This window comes from Zonotrichia leucophrys, chromosome 7, assembly GCF_028769735.1.
Source record: "Zonotrichia leucophrys gambelii isolate GWCS_2022_RI chromosome 7, RI_Zleu_2.0, whole genome shotgun sequence".
Lineage (NCBI taxonomy): Eukaryota > Metazoa > Chordata > Aves > Passeriformes > Passerellidae > Zonotrichia > Zonotrichia leucophrys.
Window position 1 is genome coordinate 38,392,764 of NC_088177.1, and position 8,904 is coordinate 38,401,667.

General features: G+C 46.3%; 1 long non-coding RNA gene across 1 annotated transcript; it reads left to right on the forward strand.

The window, feature by feature from the left end:
• The first annotated feature begins 2,373 nt into the window (after positions 1–2,373).
• LOC135450547 (uncharacterized) lies at positions 2,374–6,985 on the forward strand. The gene is made up of 3 exons (XR_010441093.1): positions 2,374–2,656; positions 5,251–5,532; positions 6,761–6,985. It is a non-coding gene; the product is annotated as an uncharacterized LOC135450547 (long non-coding RNA).
• Positions 6,986–8,904: the final 1,919 nt, after the last annotated feature.

Below are 8,904 nucleotides of genomic sequence, written 5' to 3' on the forward strand. Positions count from 1 at the left end.
AAGAAAAAAACGAGAAAAAACCCCCAGAAAAAAACCCGAAGATGGGCAAGAAAAAACCCAGAATAAAACCAAGAAAAAAACCCTGAGATGGGAAAGAAAAAACCCAGAAAAACATCCAGGGATGGGTAAGAAAAAAACGAGAAAAAACAAAACAAGATGGGCGAGAAAAAACCCCGATAAAAGAAAACAGAAAAAAACCCCAAGATGGGCAAGAAATAAAATCAGAAAAAAAAAAAAACCAACAAGATGGGGACGAAAATTTCCGGAAAAAAACCCAGAAAGAAACAGAAAAAAAACCCCAAGATGGGCAAGAAGAAACGAAGAAAAGAACCCAAGAAATGCCAGAAAAAGTCAAGGAAAAAGGGAGGAAAAGCCCCAAGAAAGAAGGCAAGAAAGAGAGGCAATAGAGGCCACAAAAATGCAAGAAAAAACCCAAGAAATGCCAGGAAAAGGTACGAAAATGGTTTTGCCAGGTGCGATCAAGGTGAGCGGGTTCAGTCTCAGGTACAGGAGATGAACAAGTGTCAGATTAGCTCGGGGCACTGCTGTGCAATGCAGCCGTGACAGGATTGATGTTTAAATCTAGTTTAAATAAATTGGGGATTGTTTGGCTTTTATTGGGGTATAGGCTGGAGATTTCATAAAAGGTATAAAAATAGAAATCCAATTATATCCTATATATATTGATATCAATAAATATTTAATATACGTAAATATAAGTAAAAGAAATATATTGTGTAAAAAGAATATATCTATTATTATATAAAAAGGTATTCTCTCCAATCTATAAGATATCTATAAATATAATAAATGAAAATTACAAATGTAAATGTAAATAGAATTACGACAAACAAAATTATTTTTAAAATTTTAAATGTGGTTTAAATAAAGGGGTGTCTATGGTTTTTCTTTCCTTAGAGGCAGGGGTTTTATTTTAAATAATAAAGTACTATAGAAATCTAAATCGGCATACAGAAATATATAATAAAAATCTAAAGATGTAATACTAAACTATGAATTTAAAAAGAAATAGAAATCTATGTAAGTAACATGAAGAGATGTAATATACAATATAATAAATATTATACAGTAATATAAATTCTAAATCTAAAAGCGAATATGAATATGACAAATATATGATGGGGGCTCGGAGCAGCCCAGGTGTGAGTGTGAGGATGATGAGGGGCTCGGAGCAGCCCAGGTGTGAGTGTGAGGATGATGAGGGGCCGGCTCCTGCCGGGGCGAGGCTGTTTTAAGGGGAGGCTGTGCCTCAGCTCCCTTTTGCACGGAGCTGCTGAGTGGAGGGGTTTATGGGGCGCTCCCGGCGCTGTCTCACGGAAGGACTGCGAGAGCTTCTCCCAGGGTCGGCGGGAACACCTGGATTCGCGCTTGGATACGTCCAAGCATCGCTTAAAGGAGGTGCCGAGGGACGAATCTTTGTGCCGGGGAGCAGCAGCCGAACGGGTGAGCCCGTGTGGGTTTGGAGCGGGGAATTTTGTCCTTCCCCTTTGCAATTTCATCTTGCCAGTCCCTCCCCGCTTCCCCAGGAGCAGAAATGGAGCTTATGAGGACGAAAGGGATTAAGGAGAAGGAAGCAGCTCCTCTTCTTTTCTTGTCTGCGTTTGAACTGAGGGGATCCCTCTTCACTTGTGGTTTTAAGGGCGTTGATTGCAGGAAAAGCTGCCTTTTCCAGGCTGTTGGGGGTATCCCGGGGGTGACAGGGAATCCCTGCGTTCTATTTGAAGGGGAATGGGAAAAGTATTCTTGTGGTGTTATGGGTTTGGTTTGAAGGCAGCCACCCCATTTTCATCACCCTAGGGTTGAAATGGAGGGGGCAGCCGTGGTGTCCCTCCTTTTCAAGGCTTTGAATGGAGGTGGAAATGGCCCTTTGCCATCAGTCGAAGGCTTTCATTTGAGGAGCGCCCCTTCTTTTGTGCTCTCGTAGGGGACGAACGTGAAGGGGAGAGGACACTTCTTTGCCCTTGTTGAAGGGAGGCGAGCCCCGCCTGCGGCGTCAGTTTCGGGGTTCGGTTGCGGGAAGCTGCAGCTGTGGCAGCGTTTGCAGGGCTGCAAGGGGGCCGTGCCGCTGCATGGGAGGGCGCTTGTGGTGGCCGCGGCCCGGGCCGGAACGTTGCCGCTCGGGAGCGGCGCTGGCACGGCCCGGGCAGCTGCCGGGGCGCACGGGGGATTTGGCGCGGCCGGGCCGGCCAAGGGCGGCAGTGGCGGAGCCGCGCCGGTGCGAGCCGAGGGGAGCCGCGCCGGGCCGGCCAAGGGCGGCAGAGGCGGCGCGGGCGCTGCTGCGGCGGCCCGGGCGGTGCCGGCCGCTCCGGCCGCTCCGGGCGCGGGGCTCGGGCGCCGCCGCCACCCCCGGGCCCGGTGCCGGCCCCGCCGGGCAGGGGCAGCGGGCGCGGCTCTCCGGGCCGGCGCCGGCCCCGCGTGCCGGAGGAGCCGCTCTCCTGCCGGGAGCCGCGCTCCGTCCGGGGCCGGCAGCGAGCGCGGGCTTCGGCTGCTCGCGGTGCTGGGGCGGTGCCGCGGTTCGGAGGCGCTTTGAAGGCATTGATTGCATCGCTGTGCTCGGTTTGCAGCGGGTGTACGCTAAGGGCTACGGTGTTCTTCCTGAGTGGTGCGGTTCTCGGTGCCGGTGGGGATGATAAAGGTTCGTTTCGGATTGGGTTTCGTAGTCGGATATGGTTTTTTTGCCGGGGTATTATGTTTAGAAAGGCGCGCAATGGTTTTTACGGGTCGTAGCGCGAAGCAGCGGTTCGGATTTTAATTCTGTTGAGGTGGCTTTTATTGGCGTGAGCGGGTAGTGTTTGTTTCGGTGGGCTTTTGCGGTAGCGTCGTGTCGTTCATAGCAGCGGGTTTTTAATCTCGAGAATTGCATGTGTGTTTATCGTCTTCCAGGGCTTTTATTTATTTGGTTGGTTTGATTGTAGTGTATGTTTTATGGTTGCGGGTAATTTGGGAGACATTGTTTATGGTTACGTTTGTCTTTAGGCTTTGTGTTTGTTTCTAGGTGTTATTTTTATTTTGATATCTTGAGGCACTATGGGTTTATTCCGTTGGGAATAATATTTTTGTTGCAGATTTAAGTTTATTTGGGTTTTGGGATTATTCTTGTTGGTGGTTTCTTCATTTTCTTTTTTGTTGTTGTTGTTGTCTTTTAATGTCTTTGAGTATTGTTTCTCAGGGGCATTTTGGGAACATGGGTATTTATATGGTGGGTTTTTAAAGTGTTTTTTACTAGGGTACTTAATTTCTTAGTTTTTAGCGGTTGAGATGTTTTCCATTTTGTTAATTAGTTCAGGTTTTAAAGTTATTTTTACAGAGGATTGTTTATTCTTTGAGTTAGTGTAGAGGTAGAATTTTGTCTTTTTTTTTTTTTTTTTAGTAACGTTCAGGGTGAGTGGCACTGTCTGGAGGTTAGAAGATTGGTTTGACTTTTTTTTAGTACCTTTTGTAATTTGCTGTGTGTGTTTCTATAGGGTTTTCTTTTCTTTTGGTTCCATTTTTCGGTCGTGATGAGAATTGTTATTGACAAGAGTGTTCTTTGTTTTTTCTCTGACGCTTGTTTGGCTGTTGGAGGTGTCTCGATGTTTTTGGAAGATATTGGTGGGAATTTGATGCTGTTTGTTCTGTCATTTCATTTAGGAATTGGATTTTAAATATACAATTATAACTCTCACTATATTGAAACAAAAGAAATAGATGTGTAGAAATGGGAATGAGCCAACGTTATTTTTATATATTCGGTCAATTTTTAAAATTTAACATGGAACATAAGTCATTATATGTTGCAATTAGTTATTCCATTTTTTAATAGAGCATTGTGTATGTATACAGATATATGAATAGAGAATATAAATGGAAATACAAGCCAAACAAAAATGCAAATATAGAAATGTATTGCAACTATATGCAGATATATAAAAAATTAGTAATAAAGTGTAAATATACAATAACATAAATTGATCCAATATATAATACAAGTAATACTGTATATATCTTATTAAAATATATTATAGGAAATGGATATAAAGTAGGTATAAATATAGTACACGGATGTGATATATCTATCATTTGTTGTATATTATGATAAATATAAAGATAAAAAAAAAATTAAGGTAGTTTAAAATAATGGATGGTTTTGTTTTTTCTTTGCCAAAGCAGGGATTTTAGTGTAAAAATTACAAATACAAATACTATAAACTAGAAATCTAAGTTTAGAAATACATCATAAGCACATTAAAGATTTATATAAAAATTAGAAATATAAGGAAAAATAAGGGGTAGCAGCATATATGGTACATAATTTAAAAAATAATTCCCGTATATTTTTGGATAAGAGGCATATTATATGTAGTTATGAATATAATGCATCAATATAAACTATAAATATAAATTTGAATATAGTCATGCAAGCTATAAATATAAAAATATTTCAATATAGTTTAAAAGAAGGGTTTTTTGTATTTATTGAGTTAGAAAGGGATTTTAATTTTAAATAATAAACGTGTTCTAGAAATAGAATTTCAAAAATATAAATATAGAATCAATACATAAAAATATTTATAAAAACACAAAAGATAAATAAATATTATTAGTAGGAATAGACGTAATATAGTATAAGGAATAGACATAATATACTGTACAAATTACATACTGCATCCATGTCCACTATAAATATGCACTTGAATATAAATAGGAAAAATAGAAATATCAAATTTATTTAAATATCATTTAAAAGAACGGAGCTTGTTTTGGTCACGTCGGATAAGAGGCAGGTTTTTGGCATTTATTTCAGAGCAGTTTTTGTCTGGGGTCGCCCCTGTTCTTTTTTGCCGCCTTCGCTGCCCGCAGCCCCGAGGCGCGCTGCGCCCCCGTCTGGGGCGGGCGGCAGTGCTGCCGCCTTGTGGGCAGAGCGCGGTACTGCAGCCGTGCGCCGGCAGGCAGGCGAGAGGCCGCCATGCTGGGAGTGGCGTGTCGCGGGTGTCTCGGACTTTTCGTTGACCTTCTCGAGATGGCGGGGAAGTGGAGGACCCCGGTGGGTGTAAGTGAACTGCCTGCATGGAATACCGACGTCATGGCGGCCCCGACGGATTTTTCTGTGGCGTTTGAAGCGTATCCGATACATGCTGTGGGCTCAGCGTCGCCGCGGGCGGGCGTATTTCTGCGGGTTTGTGACAGGCATCTGGGTAAACCTGGCCTGTCTGCGCCGGGGTCCTCTCATGGCCGCTCTCCCGCCCTCAGCGAGCCGAGCCGGGCTGAACTGTTCCGAAGAGCCGAGTGTGGCCGAAAATAACCGAGTTTAGCTTAAGAGACCAGGATAGCCAAGTGTAGCTGACATTAGCCGCGTTAGGACAAAGAGCCGCGTGAGACCGAGGTTAGCCTGTAGCCGGGAGTGGCCTGGTGGCTCCTGAAATTCCACGATAGGCAGGATGGTTCCCAGACCCAAGCTGGCCCCAGTGCCAAGTCGGGCTGACGTGATAGCGCCTCGTGGCTCCTGCAGTGTGCCATCCAGAAGCGGGGCAGGTGAGTTTTGTTTGCCAGGGAAAAGGGCCGTGGTTTGTGGGGGGGGGGGCTGTGGCTGGGGGTGGCCGGCTGGCTCCTGAAATTCTTTGGTATGCAGGGTGGTTCCCAGACCCAAGGTGGCACCAGTGCCAAGTCGGTCTGTTTTGACAGTGCCAAGTCAAAACTTCACTTGTCCTAGTTTAGATTTCTGATGTGGAGGAGCAGAAGTGCCACCTGATATGGAATTTGGTGCTCTCTGTGGAGTGACATCCTGTAAAATTTCTGTCCCGGAAATTCGGTCATGATGGCTCTGCTCCATAGAGAATGACACGGCCTGATTGTCAGCAATTTTTGCTTCTGCAATAGCGTAAAAATGCTAAAATTTGAACACTGCCTATAATTTCAAAAGAAAATATTTTAAAACTTGAAGTGATAGCTAAAATTAGGCCTGAAAGGTAGCAAGAGCAGGTAGCAAGAATATTTCTCCCTGCTTGTAGATATACTATTCATTCAAAAATTTGCTGATGGAGAGATTCTTTCATGTATTTAGTGACCTTTACAGATGTATTCCCCTAGTGTTTTGAGTTGATAGAATCATGGAATAATTCAGGTTGGAAGGGGCTCTAAAGATCACCTCATTCCAAGCCTGCTGCCGTGGGCAGGGACGTGGTTCCATAGAGCAGGTTGCTCTGAGCCTGATGCCAGAGCACCAATGGGCCTGGAACACTTCCAGGGATGGGGCAGCCCCAGCATCTGTGAGCAAGCTGTGCCAGCCAGGTGCCAGAGGAGGAAGAAAGCCCTTCCCACGTGGAGCAGAGGCTGCTGCAGCTTCGCGTAGCCTCGTGTCACCGAGCGTGTGAGACAGAAGAGCCCTTCCCGTGGAGGGGTATCGGCGCTGACGGATCTTTTTTGGGAGAAGCGGAGCAATGGAACGCCAGAGCAGCCTTCAGTTCTTCTGGCAGAGTTGGGAACAGCTTGAAGCAGGAGCAGAGCTGGCCTGGTGCCTGCCAGCTCTGCAGGCAGTGGGGATGGAGAAGCTGCAGTTATCTGTCTGCTTGGCTGAGTCTTTAAAAAGGAGGCACTTTTCTGTAGTTCCTTTTCTATAAGCATTACGTGCAAGTTCCCCCTAGAAGTCCAAAGGCAGCTGTTTTCTTAGCAGGAGGAAGTCAGGAGGAGGCAAAGCGGGCAAAGACATCAGATAAGTCGGGATAAAATTCTTGGCTAACCTGTTTTTTTCCGCTTCCTCCAGACAGCCAGTTCTGAAGCACTGAGCAGAGATCTGCCCGGGAGGAAGAGCAGAGCCAATCTCTGAGAGCTGACGCGCGAGCTGTGGTGAGGACAGCTGCTCCCTGCCTGCAGCCTGCCTTGGTGTGGGAGCTGCTGAGCTGCCATTCCTGTGGTGGGAGTGTTTCTCCTCTCATTGAGCCAAGCCAGAGACCTGCTAGGGAAGGAGCAGGTAAGGTTTAAGTACCGAGATCTCCCAGTAAGAAGTGAGGTGACAAAAGGAAATGGCCTCAAGTTGCAGCAGGGAAGGCTTAGATTGGCTTTGAGGACCAATTTCTTCACTGAAAGGGTGGTCAGGCATAGGAGCAGGCTGCCCAGGGCAGTCCCCATTGCTGGAGACATTTAAAGCATGGCAAGATGTGGTGTTTAGGGACCTGATTGGGGTGGGGGCTTGGCAGTGCTGGGGCAGCAGCCGGGCTCGATGACCTTAGAAGGCTTTTGCAGCCTAAAGGACGCTATGGTTCTGGAAAGCCTCGACCCCTGTGGCTCTAACACAGCACCTGGATGCTGACGGAAGGAGGCTGGTCATAGAGCCTGGAGGTCCCTGTCCCACGGGGAGGGTGAGACAGAATATCCATCCTGAACTAGGTAAAGTGTCTAGGAGAGGTGAAGGGTCTGTGGAGCTAAAGCTGAAGGAGAGGCCGCGTTCCAGAGACAGCAAGGAGACAGAGAAAGAAAAACAGAAAAACCACGAGGTCAATCTGCCCCCGACTTAGGAATTCCTTCGATAAAGAAGAATTAGTGCTAAATGTCATGTGGAATGAATATGTATGAACTTAATTTGAAACTGTATGCATATGCATTTGGAAGGGGGGATAAAAAGGGGACTCGGAGTCTCCAGGGGCACGCATGCCCTTTTGGGGAGTCTTGCGTCCGGCGCGCGTCGTAATAAAAGCATACCGGGCTTTACAACTTTTACAAGTTGTGAGGTTTCTTCTTTTCTCCGCAAAACATTTTGGCGAGCCAAGGCAGGAGTTCTCTGTCCTTGCGGGAGCAGGGGGGATGGACGGACCTCCAAGGCGTGCCCCAGGATTTTTTCCTGGTGGGGCTCCGCTTGTCTCAACTTGCCACCTGCGAGGACAGACAACGACCCGCTGGCCTGCGGAGGAGAATACGGTATGTATGGAGCCCCAGGGGGGGGGAGGAAGGAGAGAAAAGGAGTAAACCACCCAGAGACGTCTAGGTTCACGGGTTCAGCTGATAGAGCAGCTGTATTAGAGATGAGGTTCAGCTGATAGAGCAGCTGTATTAGAGGCCGGGTTCGTCGTTCTGATAGAGCAGACCGCTAGCGGCTTTGGGAGTAAGCCGGGTGAACCCGTGTATGTGTGTATTGAGGATTCATAGTTCTGATGGAGCAGAACTGGTGAGCCTGTGTGTTTTGTTTGTGTGTGTGTGTGATGTCCGGACACTGTGTTGCTGTATGGTTAATGTGTGTGGCCAGTGCACTGTGTTTGTGATCGTGCAGGTGATAAGTGTATGGTGTATAAAAGAGAGTAAATCTACAGTGCCCTACAGTGCGGGGATGGGTCAGTACTCCCCGTGTTTGAAGCAGCCGAGTGAGGCCAGAGGCGCTGGCTGCAGCAGGCTGCGGGGGCAGGGAGAGAAGTGCCCTGCGGAGAAGCGAGTGGAGGAATGTCAGTGATGGTATTTATCGTGTTTGAATGTAGTGATTTGTGTAGATTTGGTACATTTTAACCGTGAGTATGAGCTCAGAGAGTTCCTTTGCCTTGGATGTTTGGACTTGATCTCTAGACTGTGTGCTGTTATTTTGATTGTGTCCAGGAAAAATTGATTTGAGTAAATGCCGAATTATAGTGTGCTGTGTTGTGTTGAGAAAAGTGAGCACTTTGAGAAATATGCCCCTTTCCCGGTGATTTTGTGTGGTGATGTTCTTCCGCTGCATTGTGGTAATTTGATTCTCAGATTGTATAGTGGTGTTTGTGGAGATTTTAAGGTTTTGTTGCAACAAGAGTAGCATTTTACATAGGAGAACTATAGTACGGTGATTTATGTTTAACTTCGATAAAGTGAGTTAAAGGAATTCCAAGAATTCTCCCCCTCATAGTAATTCAAGACATGGCTCTAGTGAATTTGAGATAAGGGGGAGGG